This window comes from Elephas maximus, chromosome 13 (genome assembly GCF_024166365.1).
Source record: "Elephas maximus indicus isolate mEleMax1 chromosome 13, mEleMax1 primary haplotype, whole genome shotgun sequence".
Classification (NCBI taxonomy): Eukaryota; Metazoa; Chordata; class Mammalia; order Proboscidea; family Elephantidae; genus Elephas; species Elephas maximus.
In genome coordinates this window covers 11,492,089-11,508,165 of record NC_064831.1, presented here as the reverse complement: position 1 = coordinate 11,508,165, position 16,077 = coordinate 11,492,089, and positions in this window count along the sequence as shown.

Sequence of the window (16,077 nt, the reverse complement as noted above, 5' to 3'; positions counted from 1 at the left end):
TTTGTTATACAACAATTGATAACTGGTTTGTTAACTGGGCTGTTTCTCTCTCGAGACTGCAAGGAATCTTTTCTTAATCATTTCTGTATCAACAGTATCTGGCAGAGGGTTGTTCATGTAGTCATTAGACAGTAGAAATTTCTTCATTTACATAATTTAAAAGTTTCTGTCATTATGTTTTAATTTTGTTTTATAAATAAGATATGGCTGGATTTGCAAGTCTAAGCTGAGTGTACATGTTTTTTCCTAAGGTATTAATCCCTTTTTCTTGCTATTACTCATACATTTAGATGTAATTCCCATATTATACTTCATATTCACTGTTTTTTTTTATTATTATTATTCTGCCTTTCCTGTTTCTTTTTTTATTGGAATGATGAAATTTTCTTTTTCCTTCTTGCTATTTGAAAGTTGTATTTTTAATTCCTGTTCTTTCATAGTAAACATGAGATCTTTGAACATTTTAATATTTGGTATATTGTATCAAGTTCATATCTCAGTTCTCCTCTCAAACAGTAATTTTTTGCTAGCTGCCATTGATGTGACTCCGACTAATGGTGAACTTAGGTAACACAGAACTAAAGGTTGCCAGGTCCTGTGTCATCCTCACAACTGCCAGCAATTTAGATTCCATCATTATGGCTAATGTGCCAGTCCATCTCACCAAGGGTCTCCTACAGCCTTGTTGGCCTTCTTCTTCACCAACCACGATATCCTCCTCTAGGACTGATTAATCTCTCCTGATGACATGTCCAAAGCAAGTGAATTGGACAGTATTCTCTTGTGATCTGTAAGGGTTTAATTGTTTAATTTTCAGAAGTAAATCTCCAGGTCTTTCTTCTTAGTCTGTCTTAGTCTTGAAGCTCCACTGAAGCCTGTCCACCATGGATAACCCTGTTGGTATTTAAAATACTGGTGGCCTAGCTTCCAGCATCATAGCAACATCCAAACCACCACAGTACAGCAAACTAAGAGACAGGCAGTGAGCCGAACAGGGTATTGTTGTTGTTAGGTGTCATCAGGTCAGTTCTAATTTATAGTGACCCTATATACAGCAGAACAAAACACTGGCCAGTCTTGTGCCATCCTCACACTTGTTATTATGCTAGAGCCCATTGTTGCAGCCACTGTGTCAATCCATCTCACTGAGGGTCTTCCTCTTTTTCACTTTCTACTTTACCAAGCATAATGTCCTTCTCCAGGGCCTGGCCTTCTCCAGGGCCTGGTCTCCCCTGATAACATGTCCAAAGTGTGTGATACAAACACTCACCATCTGTGCTTGTAAGGAATATTCTGGCTGTACTTCTTCCAAAACAGATTTGTTTGTTCTTCTGGCAGTCTGTGGTATATTTAATATTGTTCACCAACACCATAATTCAAAGGCAGCATTTCTTCTTTGGTTTCCCTTATTCATTGTCCAGCTTTCGCATGCGTATGAGGCGTTTGAAAATGTCATGGCTTGTGTCAGGCAAACCTTGGCCTTCAGAGTGACATCTGTGCTTGTCACCAGCTTAAAGAGTTCTTTTGCAGCAGATTTGCAGTACATCATTTGATTCCTTGATTGCTGCTTCCATGAGCGTGGACTGGGGAACCAAATAAAATGAGATCCTTGATAACTTCAATCTTTTCTCTGTTTATCATGATGTTGCTTATTGGTCCAGTTGTGAAGATTTTTGTTTTCTTTATGTTGAGGTGCAACCCATACTGAAGGTTGTAGTCTTTGATATTCACCGCTAAGTGCTTCAGGTCCTCTTCACTTTCACCAAGTTTGTGTTATCTGCATATCGTAGGTTGTTAATGAATCTTCCTCTAAACCTAATGCCACGTTCTTCTTCATAGAGTGCAGCTTTTTGGATTATTTGCTCAGCATACAGATTGAATAAATGTGATGAAAGGATAGAACCCTGACACAAACTATTCCTGATTTTAAACCACATAGTACCCCTTGTTCTCTCTGAAAAACTGCCTCGTGGTCTATGTACAGGTGTCACATGAGCAAACTTAAGTGTTCTAGAATTTCCGTTCTTTGAAGTGTTATCCATAATTTGTTATGATTCACACAGTATAATGCCATTTCATAGTCAATAAAATGCATGGAAACATCTTTCTGGTATTCTGGTATTCTCTGCTTTCAGCCCAGATCCATCAGACATCAGTAATGATATTCCTCATTCCATAACCTCTTCTGAATCTGACTTGAATTTCTGTTGCAACTTCTTTTTAATGAACTTCAGCAAAATTTTACTGGGTTTTGATATTAATGATATTGTTTGATAGTTTCTGAATTTTGTTGAATCACTTTCTTTGGAATGTGCTCAAATATGGATCTTTTCCAATCGGATGGGTAAATTATTCGGTATAGACGATTGAGCACCTCCAGTGCTGCATCTGTTTGTTGAAACATCTCAATTGGTACCTGTCAGTTCTTGGAGTCTTGTTTTTTGCCAATGCCTTCAGTGAAGCGTGGACTTCTTCCTTGGATACCATCAGTTCTTGATGACCTGCTACCTCCTGAAATGGTTGAACATCGACCCGTGCTTTTTTGTGTGTGTGTGTCTGTGCAGTGACCCTGTGTATTCTTTCCATCTTATTTTGATGATTCCTGTGTTGTTCAATATTTTGTCCATACAATCCTTCACTACTGCATCTCGACGCTTGGATTTTTTCTTCAGTTCCTTTAGCTTGAGAGATGCCAAGCATGTTCTTCCCTTTTGTTTTTCTAACGCCAAGTCTTTGCGCATGTCATTATCATACTTTGTCTTCTCCAGCCGCCCTTTGTAAATCTTCTCTTCAGCTCTTCTACTTCATCATTTCTTTCATTTCCTTTAGCTACTTTACGTTCAAGAGCAAGTTTCAGAGTATCTCTGACATTCATATTGGTCTTTTCTTTCAGTATAAGGGCTGTATTTGAGGGTACCATCATTTTTATAACTTGCAAGTATCCTCTGTCAGGGCAGTTATTGACTGTAGCTGCACACCATCTAGTTCTTCTGGTTTCAGGCTGATGGAGTCTCTGGTTTCTGTGGCAATTAAGGGAAGACCTGTTATTCAAGGAATTATACTTAGAGCAAAATTTGTATCTTTATGTATAATTTAAAGCTTCTCCTTTAAAATTGCCTTTCCCTGAACAGAAAGCTCTCACCATGTCATTATGAGAAATACTCTTTCAGTGTGAGGCAGAAAGAGATGTCCATATTTGAGAGTCCGATGGTACAAATCTCAGTAGCCAAGACACAACCACATCAACTGTGTGTGTGGGTGGGTTGTACATGTCAACATAAGGGTCTGTATTTTTCTGAATATGAAGGTAGGATTGGCGAGTTAAGGAAGAAAGAGATGGAAGCATCTTGGGAGTGGAGTGCAAACTCCGTGACAGAAGTTGCAGCAGGGGATCTCTCAAGAGGGTTTTAGAGGCCGGTTAGAAACCCAGGAAGCAAAAGGAAATAGGGCCAGTGGAGGGCAGCACTGGAGTAGTGGTGGGGGGCAGCGAAAATAATGGTAGTGGAGAGGGCAAGCAAATTAAAGATCCTAGACAAAATTCAGGTTAAGAAAAGGAGGAATGTAAAAAAATTCTATCCTACAGCTCTCTTTGCTGTGAGGGTTTCTTAGGCCCTTCGGGAGATGTGGGGAGAAGACATAGGAGGAGAAGGGGAGTTGCTGGATCTAGGGGAGGAGTCTGCAAGCCATCTTCTGCCCTCAATGATGTGGGCTCTGGGCTCCTTCAACTTCTCACTCCCAGAACCTCCTGAGATATTTTCTTAATTCTTCACATAGTACATTAATATCATGTCATTAGAAAATATAATAATTAAGTATGCTTCTCTCTAACCACCCTTTCCCCTATCCTATATGCTCAATTTTTTTTTTTTTTTTATACTCTCTGCCCTAGTTGTCCACTGGCTTCCTTCCTTTCCACCAGGTGCAGATTCTAAACAACAGAGTGCCTTGTCTGCACCTGTTCTGGAAAGCTCTCAAACGCCCAATGAATTCTGTAGCTTGATCCCTCACTTATTCCTACATTTCTTGTTGATATAAGAATTTGGTTAATTGTCCACCAAATGACAGGAAATGCTTTCTTAGGACGCTCCTCCTTATGACCCTTTCCATTCCCAATTCCTTCATCTTGTCCTATCATGGCTGTCTTTTCTGGTGGAAACCAGACCCTTTGTTCCATAACACACATCATTCTGGGACAATTTTTCCTCTCACCCTCATCTAGAGTCTTAGAGAAAGGCCTCTTCCTTGTATATCACTGTTTCATCCTCTCTGGGTGAAGATGTCCAATCATAATGATGTTCTGAAGGATCTTTATCCCTTTTCCCAGTTCTTGATGATGCATGACCGTTTGATGACTTGGGGACTCCGGTTTAGTCCGGAATTTCCATGATAGAGTAGTTCCAGGTGTTCTCCCACAGGATCTCAGATCGACACCCTCTCCAAAAGAGTAGGTGAGATCAGCATGAACGGCATGGCTTCCATAACCCTGTGTGACATCATTCCTGACATTGCTCAGTTCCATGGGCCCACTTTAAATAGAAACACAGCAAAAAGAAAAATATGGAACTGTTCAAGTAGGAGCTTGAATACTGCCAGTCCCAGACTGGGAAAAGGGGGCTTAGATATAAAAAGGAATTGCAACTTTTCTCTGCACTCCATGTCGTTACTATCCCTTGGTGGGGAGGGAGAGAGTACAGGGAATTGTTACAGTGTGACCAGGAGTTGATTTGTCCAAAACTTCTCATTTGACTCTCTTGGAATCATGTCTCTCCAGCCCTGGTCATACAATGTCCACTCTGAACACCTCTCAGGTCTCCTTAGCCTCTGAGGCTTCACACAGGCTCTTCTCTGTGACTAGAAGATTTTCTCTCCTATCCCATCTGATGGACTACTCTCTGGTGAAGCATGGTGGTTAAGAGAACTGACTCCCTTGGAACAGATTGGGCTTGTGACCTCACCATAAAATGCTAAGACTCAGGAATTTGTGGTCAGCCAGAATGGGAGCTTTAGGAGTTGACTTGGGGAAAGTCCATGACCTCTGCATCTTCCAGGCTCTGCTTTCACTCTGGAGCCCATTTAGAAAAGGAGCTGGTAAATGGAGACAGCATTTGAGGAAGTAATTAAGAAAGTTGGGGGTGGTGATGACTTCTCAGAGGAAAATAAAGTTTCAACAGGGAAATGCTAGGGGCTACTTTTGTGTGACTCCAAACTATAAATAGGGACGAGTGGTTGGAAAACAGTAGAACAAAAGATGATATGCATCTGGTCACAAATGTACCAAATGCCTCAGTAGCTTCAGCCTGTCTCCTCAAACTTCTCTCTGGAGAAGACATGGGGCTTCCTGGACCTGGGCCTTTTGTCACCCCTTAACTATCCAATCATATTCCCAACTTGGTTGAGGCATCGGTTCCTGGTTGTACTCTTCCCTAAATATCCTCCTGGTAGATTTGTCCACTTCTTGCTCCCTACTCCATTGTACCTGCAAAACCCTTTACCACAGCATAAAACACAATTGCATTTACTTATTGTGCTTATGAAAAAAAAAATTTTTTTTTTTTTCTGTTGTGGTTGATGTAAGAAATGTCTACACAGTCATCCTCTCTCTGTGCCCATGCCTTCTATGAGACTCTGGAGCACCTTTCATTAGCAGTAGAAGTCTTTCTCCACCTCTTAGTTGGGGCTGAGGTTATTATTCTTTTGGACATTGGGATGGTAGGAAACCTGATACAAGGACACAGTTGAAAGACTTTACATTGAGACTTTCCCTTTTGTTGCTCTTAAAACCTGAGAACTCATGGGAACATACTCAGGCCAGCCTGCTAGATGATGAAAGACCAATGGAGGGAGGATCTAGCTGTTTCACTGGCTTGATGTTATGAACTGGCTCCCAGCTACCTGGAACCAAATTGTAGACACATGAGGAAGCCATGTTGTGAGCCACTGAGGCTGGCCCAGATCAGAAGAGCTCCAGACTGACAACTTGAAAGATTGTGAGTTGGTAAATTGTTGTTGTTTTAAGACACTACAATTTGGGGTCATTTGTTATACAGCAATACATGACTGATACAACTGTTAACTTGGCTGTTTCTCTCACCAGGCATTGAGGGAAATTCTCTGAGTCATTTCATCATCAAGAGCAACTGCCATAGGGTCTCACATGTAGCTGTTATAGTGTAAATGTTTGTTGACGTCATGGATGAATGAATAATATGAATTGTAAGTGTGAATGCACAAATTCATGTGTGCAAGAAAACTTGATATTTCTTTAAATAAACTGAATTCCAACTCAGAGCTCTTGGCTTACAACATTGGGGTAAAATTTTAACCTTACTTCTTTGTAGGGGTATATTTGGTGTTGGTTTATTTTCTGGGTACCCTGGGGTCTAAAGAAGGACCTAGGATTGAAGATCTTTAACACACCCATCGCCTCAGCCTATGTGGGTGATCTCTCTAGAAGCATTGTCTCTGCTGCTTCCATTCCCAGATGGAGCATGAGAACCTTGGCAGGGCTGGGAACACCATAATGTGGTTTGTCTACTTGTGTGCCTGCATTACCCTTTGAGGTGCTGCCACCTACCCCAGGGCATTATCAAGAAGCAGGCCTCACCCCTTCCTAATGTGTAGGTCTCTGCTGTCTGACTCCCACTCTTCCCCTGGGTTCCAGTTCACTCAGTGTGATTACTCCAATGAGCTGAGACTCTTACAGCAGACTCTTCAGAGTCTCGAAGTTTCAGGGCTTTAACTCTGTGAGTCCAATTACCTCTTTGAAATGAGGTAGGGAAGGTTGAAAAAATAGGAAGATTTTATTTTGAATTTAATGTTTCAATAAAATTTCTTGCCATGCATTTTCAAATGGTTCTGCCTAACAATTCCTTGTGTTCTCTTCCAAGACGCAGAACAATGAAGAGGGAATGTTTGTTGTGTCATAACCTCCAGAAGGATGCAAAGTGCACATGGGGTCCATTCCCCCCGATGCTCACACTTGAGCACCACACCCACATGGAAATCTTTGCAAGTATTACTGAGTCCCTCACACATCCACAGTGAACAACTTTCAGATTCTCATAAGCAGGAATTATTTGTGTCCATTATTTGTGTCCTAAGACGAGGAACTCCTTGGAGACCCTACTCTGTCCTACAGGGTTCCTGTGAGTCGGAATCAACTACATGGTATCTGGTTTTTTTTTGTTTTTTGGGGGGGGTGGTTGATGTCAGCTGCAGAATAGTGTTTAAAAAAATGTTGACAGCGTAGCAGGTAAAACCAACCAAATGAAACTGAAATGAAATGTCTTTTTCACACTTACTGACCTCACAGTTCCTTCAAAGTGTTTACTTTCCACTGGGTTCAGAGGCAAGAGACACAGCTTGGGACACCTCCAAAATTATACGTCTCCCTCCTGATGTTAGGTAACATTACATACAGTGTGGCTGGTTTATCGTCTGACTGCTCCACAAAAAGAGAAGGCCCATGCAGGCAGGACCTTTCTGCTGTGTTGGTCAGAGTATCCTGGTTCCTGGCACCTAAGAAGCTTCCAGAAATGATATGTCTGATTGAATGAGTGGGTGGGTTTTTATAAAAACCATGGAAGTGCTCTGTTTATGTAATTACAATAGTGAAAACAGACGTAAGGAAATGGAGACTAGTTATATATAATTAGAAATGGAGACTAGTTATGTATAATGAGAACAGAACTTGTTAATGAAGAGATGAAAAAATAAGATGTATTAATAGAATGTACCCCTTCCTTTTGGCTGGAGAGACATATGGTAAAATTGGGTTGTTTTCGCCTACTGATTCATAGGTTGTATATATTTATTTGAAATGTTAGTCTCTCGGGAGTCACAAATATTTCTACTGAGATATAATTCACCCGCCATAACATTGCCTTTTATAATGTGCAGAATTCTGTGGTTTCTAGTATATGGACAGAGTTGGGCAACAATCACCACTGTCTAGCTTCAGGATATTTTCAGTACCCTGTAAATAAACGCCCTACATATTAGTAGTCATCTCATTACTCCTTTCCTCCAAGACGTAGCAACTGCTAATCTACTTTCGGTCTGTGTTGGTTTGTCTGTTCTGGATATTTCATGTAAATGGAATCATGTACCACGCAGTCATTTCTGTTTGGCTTCTTTCACTTAGCATAACGTTCTCAAGGTTTGTCCATATTGTGCCATGTATTAGTACCTGATGCCTTTTAATGGCTGAGGAACAATCCATTTTACGAGTATACCACAGTTTATCTATCAGTTCATGACTTTTGGATTCTCTCCACATTTTGGCTATTTATAAATAATTCTGCTATGAAAATTCTTTTGTAAGTTATTATGTGAACATGCTTAATTGTCCTGGATGCATACCTAGGAGTGGGATTGCTATGTTGCATGCTAACTCTGTATTTAACTTTCTGAGCAAGTACCTAACTGTTTTCCAAAGCGATTGGATCATGTTACATGTCCACCAGCAATGTATGAGGGTTCCAGTTTCTCCACATCCTCACCACTTGTGTTGTCCATCCTATTGATTTGAGCCATCTTAGTGGTTTTGAAATAATAGTGCGTTTTGGTTTTGATTCGCATTTCCCTAATGACTAATGAGGTTGAGCTTCTTATCATGTGATTATTGACCATTTCTCTATCTTCTTTGGAGAAATGTCTGTTCAAATCCTTAGCCTACAAATTTTTCTTCAGATTTTTGTCTGTATTTTTGCCTTCTTCATATAGTTTTTGATATGCCTAACATCTATATCTGTATCTTAACCAGTTTTAGCCTTCACAGCTTTGGGATTTTTAGAAAATCTTTCTCTTTTACCAATAAAAAGCAAAACAAAATCTCTCATAGTTTCTTCTAAAATTTTTATGGTGGCATATTTTACTTTTAAATATGTGATCCTTTTGGAATTTCGTTTCCTGTAAGCTATGAGAAAAAGGATGAAAATATTTTTATAGGTGATCTAAATGGTTACCAAATTGCTGCAAACACTCCTTTTTGCCTTTTTGCATAAGCCATATCTTAACTGCATTTTTCCATATTCCATATAGAAAAGCATTTTTACAGAAGGAGACCCACCATTCCCAGCCATTTCATTTTAAGGTTTTGCTTTGCTACAATAGAAATCCCTTCGATTCCTTTTCTACACACCTGTTCTCATAGCCAATAAAAATTTTGTGTGAGTAGGACTCCTGTGAATTTATAAGATGAGGTTGAATTTTATAACTGGTTCCATGTGGTGTAGCCCAGCAGGAGGACAGACAGAAGCAGTAGCTGCAGAGGGAACAGAAGCTATAAGAACATGAGCCTCTAGAGATTTGCTGCTGCATTTCACAGAAAGCTCTAGACTTTTCTTTATAAGCTTATCAGTATATATGGACATCACCTTAGAACAGACGAGAATAATGCTTTTTAAGTGGGGCATTCAGGACAGGACTGGAGAAAAACGTAGAACAAAATCCTAATTTAAAAAAAGCCCCAGAATTCTAGATTGACAGAGACTGGAGAAATCCTGAGAATATGACCCCCAGACATCCTTTTAGCTCAATAATGAAGTCACTCCTGAGGTTCACCCTTAACCAAAGATTAGACAGGCCCATAAATCAAAATTAGACTCCTGGGGCATACCAGCCCAGGAACAAGGACTAGAAGGCAGGAGAGGACAGGAAAGCTGGTAATAGGGGACCCAAGGCCAAGAAGAGAGAGTGTTGACATGTCTTGAAGTTGGTAAACAATGTCTTAAAACAATATATGCCCTAACTGTTTAATGAGAAGCTACTTTGCTCTGTAAACCTTCATCTAAAGAACAATTAAAAACAAAACTTAGGCATTCAGAAGGAGGGTGTACATTCCTTAGCAGATGGTTAGACTTATATGTTCTGGTGAACATATGTACCCATTTCTGTTGGGTATGTATCTAGAAGTAGAATTGCTGGGTCATAGGATATACGGATGTTCACAGCTTTAGTAGATATGGCCAAAGCATTTTTAAAGTGGTTGTACCAAATTACACTTTCACTAGCAGTAGATTAGAATTCCAGTTGCTCCATGTTCTACCAAATAGTTGGTATTTCCATTTTTTTTTTTTTTTTTTTTAGCCATTCTGGTGTGCAGGGTTAGGATCACATTGTGAGTTTTTATTAGAATTCCTCTGATAACTGATATAGTCCCTTTCCATATGTATGTTGGCCATACAGAAATCTTTTATAGAGCGTTCAAGTATTGTCTTTCTATTGAATTCTCTTTTTTTTCTTTATGAATCATCCTTTGTATATTCTAGAACCAAGTTTGTAGTAGGATGTATGTATTGCAAATAACTTCTGCTTCCACATGAATTTACCCTTGTAGCTTCTCATGAACTTTCAAATTAAAAAGCATGCCTTTTACAAAAACAGGCAAATGTATAGAGACGAAAGTTTGTAGGGGTTCCCAGGGGCAGGAGGGAGGGAATAAAGGGGTGTTATTGCACATGGAAACTGAGTTTCTGTTTACAATGATGGAAAAATGATACTGATTAAGGGTAGGGTTGCACAGCCGATTAATGTAATTCCTTTCAATAGTGTGTACATCTGTACAACTCGTTCACTTGGCAAAGGTTGTGTGTTGTATTTACATCAACAACAAAAATGTGTAGCTGCTGAGGCAAAATGATAGTACTGAATTGATGAGATGTATTCTTTTATTATACTCTTCTCTATTTTCTCATTTGTTTTCATAAGAATTTACTGTTAAAATCAAAGGAAATAAAACGTTTGCATGATGAAAGTGGACAGCAATGTCTATTCCACCCATTGTGTTCCTCTGAAGTTTAAATGAGGAACTACATGCCTCTAGCAGACGCCCAGCCTTACTTAGCACTCAGGAAATATTCATTTCTCCCACTCCTCTGACTCATGGTCTTCTCCCCTTGTTTATTTGCTCTTTTCTGTTTCCAACTGGCTGCATATGACCACCAGGCTTCCTGACTCCATCATTCTGCTTTCCATACCAATGTTATTGTAACCTTGGGATCTTGGGCAGTGGTGAAAGTTATACACTGTCCCTGCTATTAGGAAGGGGACAAGCCAGTGTGGGTGGGAGGGGCAGTGGGGAAATTCGGCCGAGAGAAAGGACAGACCACCTTCCAGGAACCACACTGGCCTTCAGAGAGCTTTGTTGGCTGTGGTTCACCTGGCCAGCTTGTAGGCGTCAGGGTGCCCTAGGGCTCGGTGTTTAGCCCTCTCTCTCTATTGACACCCTCTGTCTGGAATGCCTCAGTGTGTCCACAGCCATTGGCCTATAGCTGAGGACGTGAGATTTACACCTCCAGCCATTTCAACTCCTCCTGGGTCCAGACTTATACTCAAGTATCAGCTTAAATCTCTGTATCGGCCTCTTCATGTATAAAATGTGCATTATAATGATACATTCCTCATAGGGCTATCATGCAGAACAAATATCTTAGGAAAGGAGAAGCCCTTACAAGAATCCTGGCACCAGTGCATGTACTCAGTAAGTGTTAGCTGTTAGTATTATTACCTGACATCTCCATGTGGATATCTAACAGCTATGCCATGTTATCAAGGCCACGAGACAATTCTGGTCCCAACTCCATTCCACACTTATAAATGAATTTCCCAAGGCTTCAGTGATGGGAGTCTGTGTGTTTTTCCACACAACGGACATGGGTACGAAAGGTTGGCCAGGGTCTTCATAATAAGCTGCTCCAAAGTTCATATGAGTGGCCATTGAGACAAGCTACAACCAACTAATGCGAAAAAAAAATAGAACCACTCTCAGCTGCTCATGCTAGTATTCTCAGTCCAGAATATCTGGTGAGGGCACTATTATGGACTGAATTGTATAACCCCAAAAGGTATGTTGAAATCCTAACCACCGTACCCGTAAATGTGACCTGATTTGGATATAGGGGATTTTAAAATTACATTAATGAGGCCATACCAGTGTAGGGTGGGTCCTAAACCTAGTCCCTTCTGAGTTATAAAAACAGCAGAATAGACACAGACACACTCAGTAGGAGAGGAAAACAGACAACGGAGCAGATGCATCTACAAGACCAGGAACACAAAGGGTGGCTGGAAGCTGCTAGAAGCTGGAGTAGACGTGAGCCATACCCTGAATTCAGGCAGGTAGCCTCCTGAACTGCGAGAGAATAAATTTTTATTCTCTAAAGCCACCCAACTGTGTTATTTTTTTTTTTTTCATACGGCAGCACTAGGTAACTAACACACATACCTGTGCTTAGAAATCCAGCCCAGTGTAAAATAGTGCTCTCCGCTCCGTGGTCTAAAAAAAATCTAGCCCACCTGAATCCTGCTGTTTCCCTGTCAGTGTCCTCTGCTTTCACTGAGAGCTATGACAGAGTTGCCTTGATGCTGCTGCAGAGAAATTCACTTTATTTTTTACTTTGTATTTATGATTAACTAATATTAATTCTAATATTTTCTATGGTTTTTAAATTTTTCTGTGGAGACATTCCTATAATCTATGAATGATAAGAGTTATACGTTTTTCTTTTTGTACTCCCGTGTTAAATATTTAATAGAAATAATGAGAGAAAGCATCCTTATTTTATTGCTAATTAATATTAAAGAGAATATCCCATATTTCACCAGGAACTATCATGCTAGTTGTAGTTTTCCACATTCGGAAACTCCTTTTCTGTTCCATCTTAGCTCAGAGTTCTTATGTCTCAGTGTGGTTGGATTTTATCACTGCCTTTTCACCGTCTCTTGAGGTGAACCTATGTATTTTCTTCCTTAACCTACACATGTGGTGAATTGAATTATTAAACCTTTAATGTTCACTCAAGCTTGCATCCTTTAAATAAACCCCCTTGATCATGGCATATTACCCGCTTTATACCTTGCTGGATTTCTTTGCCAGCATTTTAGGTAGGTTTTTGCATCTCAATTGCTTAGTGTGCTTGTCCTGTAACTCCTCTTGTACCTTCCTTTTCTAATTTGGTATCAATATTAAAGTAGCCTTAGGGAACAAGTTGGGAAGCATCTCAGAGTTTTCTCTTCTTTATTAACTGTGTACAAGATTGAAATGATCTGTTTTTTGCATGTTTGCTGCAACCTGCCTGAAAGTGATCTACCAAACCCAAAACCAGTTGGCCATTGAGTTGATTCCATCTTTGTAGGGAGATCTTGAACTACTGACCCATTTTGTGTAGTGATTAAAGGCCTATTCTAATGCTACTTTACTTAGAAAAATTTCCACTGCATGTTTTAGGCTGTTAAGGATTTCATCTTTAAATATTATGTGGTTATCACTGTTTTCCGCCTCATCCAGGTCAATTAATCCCAGATTTTCCATTTTCCTGAAGTGAGAGTGTATCTACTCCTGGTACCAATTCCCTAATCTAAGACTTATTTGCAAAGAAAGATACAACCCAGCCTCCTTGAGTCCATAATGTGAGGTTACAGTCTCATATTATGTGATTTTTTTTTTGTTTTGTAATTTTTTTCTTTTACATATTATGTAATTGTTCTTTTTCTTAAAATTTTTTTTATTTACTTTTCTTTTTCTTTTTTCATTTCACACCTATCTAGCAGTTTTAGGAAACCTGGTGGAGTAGTGGTTAAAAGCTACAGCTGCTAACTAAAAGGTTGGCAGTTCAAGTCCACCGGGCGCTCCTTGGGAACCCTATAGGGCAGTTCTACTCTGTCCTTTATGGTCCCTATGAGTCAGAATGGATTAGACGACAACAAGTTATTGGTTCTAGTGGTTTTAAGGTTGTGCATTTCAGGTTCAGGTCTTTAATCTAGCTGAGAACTGACTTCGGGTTCAGTGCGGTGAGGTGCCCAGTTGCATCTGTGCATCAAGAGAAGGCGCCTCAAGAACTAGGGGAGGGGGTGGCAGGGATGCTCAGAGAGGGGCACCCGGGAGAGGTGCGGGGTCCTGGGCAGCCCTACCACAAGCTGGCGGGGAGCAGGAAAGAGCTGGCTTCAGGAGCCTTTTGTGACAGTCCCAGCCCACCCAGCCCCACCCACACCTCAGACTGGCCAGACTGGCAGGTCCCAACAGAACTCGGGGAAGCCTAAGGCCATAGAGGGTGAGACCCAGGGTACATACCGGAGCCTGATCACAGCACATATGATGAGATAGGAGGGCAGAGGAGGCATATGGGGACTTGGGTCCCGACAGAGGACACAGAAGGGTGAGAACTTGTGGTTAGCGTCAGGATCCAAACGTGGAGGCCTTCGAGATGCACTTCCTGGAGGAGAAGGTAAAGCCACAGAGGCCACACTGCCTGGCACCCACCCCATCCCCTTCGCAGGGCCCCAGACTGGACTCGCCGCCTGCACTGCCCTAGGAGAGCTCCCCAAGTGTGGTACTCTTAGTTTGAGGAGCAAGAGAGCCCGCCCTGGTCTAGGCTAGGGAATTTATTTCCTCTGCTTTCATCATGGGTGTGAGTGGACTCTTGTCTGCACAGACTGAAGACGAATTATCAAAATGAGCTCAAGACTCCAGATTTGACTTAGATATCATAAATTAAAACAGAGAAATACAACTTTAGCAATAAGTGCCTGCCTGGTGCCCAAGTTGCATTAACAAACAAAAAAACCTGAACAAGATCCAAGAGGGAGTAAGTGATAGGAGCCTCCTTCTTTTGCCACCCTCCTGTGGTCCCAAGCTTTCTCTTTTCCCACCTCACAAGACTGTAGCAACTGCTCTGAGATTTTTAGAATAAAGATACCCAGGAATATCACTGCTCCCACCCTGTGAGGATTTCCCCAGGGCTCGGTTAGACTAAGACTGAGAATCCTCCTGAGGCTTCCAGGTCCTGTGTACTGGACGGTCAACACACCGAGGTTCAGAGCCACTTCATTTTTCCTGCAATTGGGCATGACCCCGGGACATGTCTCCGAGAGTGCTGACACTTCCAGAAGCCAATGACCCTCTCACTGAGTATCTCTGTCTTGGTCTCAGGATCAGTCAGGACAGCTTGTCACCTCAGGACTGTTTCTGTTGAAGGACACCTAAGCAGCACTATGGGTTTGTCCCTCACACCCTGCAAACCTGCCTCCTCTGAGCGGGACGAGGAGCTACTGAAACACTGAAATCATTGAAACTAGCAGAAGCCACAGCCCATGGTACTGGGAGAAAAATGCGAAGGAGAGAGAGGTGGAGAGGTATAAAGACCCAGTTGTGAAGGCGACCAGTGGCCAAGATGTCCGAAGCCGCAAAGCTGACAGAAGCTGAATGGCCTCAAACCTGCTGCTCCTGAGCCCATTTCTTCTTTCAATGGAAAAAGCCTTTCCCTGCTCTTATGCGACTGGGCTGGAAGGGCCTTTGACTTATAACATGAAGCAGCCTCCAGAGCCTCTTGGGGGAAGTGATGGTCAAGGAGGCTCTGCCCAATCCCACCCTGCCCTTCCCGCTCGTCAGAGGACCAGGACTTTCAGTCTTCCAGCTCCTGGGCTGATCTAGTGACTTGTAACAGGATTTCACTGGACCTCGAAACTTTGAAAGATGGGAAATACTGCCTGGGTCCTGGTCTCATTACAGAACTTACATACAGGATAAGAAGAGGAGTTTGGGGCTTGACACCTGACATCTTAGCAAAGGTTTCTGTTTGTTTAGGAGGGAAGAGGTGAAAAGAAGGCAGTGTCTACTATGTTCTTTTCCATGTGTGTCAGGAAATCCTCACGAAGACGCTCTCAGGTAAGGAGTTATGGGAAATGCCTTGGTTTACTCTTAAACTTTGCCCTTGAGGCATTTTCTTCATGGAGGGCAGGTAAAATGTTGTCCATTCAAGGAAGCACTCTAATTCTTATGGAGACTTTGTACACAATGACTATGTATGAAAACTAAACTTGGTCCTTCAGCAAAGAGGTTACTTCTCAGGGAAGGCCCATGGGGAAATTTGTACCAAATTCTGTGGTGCTGCCATTATTCCAAGGAGCCCTGATGGTGCAAAGTTTAAGTGCTTGGCTGCTAACCGAAAGGTCAGTGGTTTGAACCCACCCAAAGGCTCAAAGGTGTAAAGATGTGGCAACCTGCTTCCATTAGGTTTACAACTCAGGAAACCCTGTGGGGACAGTATTGCCTTCACTCTGGGCCGCAATGACTCAGAA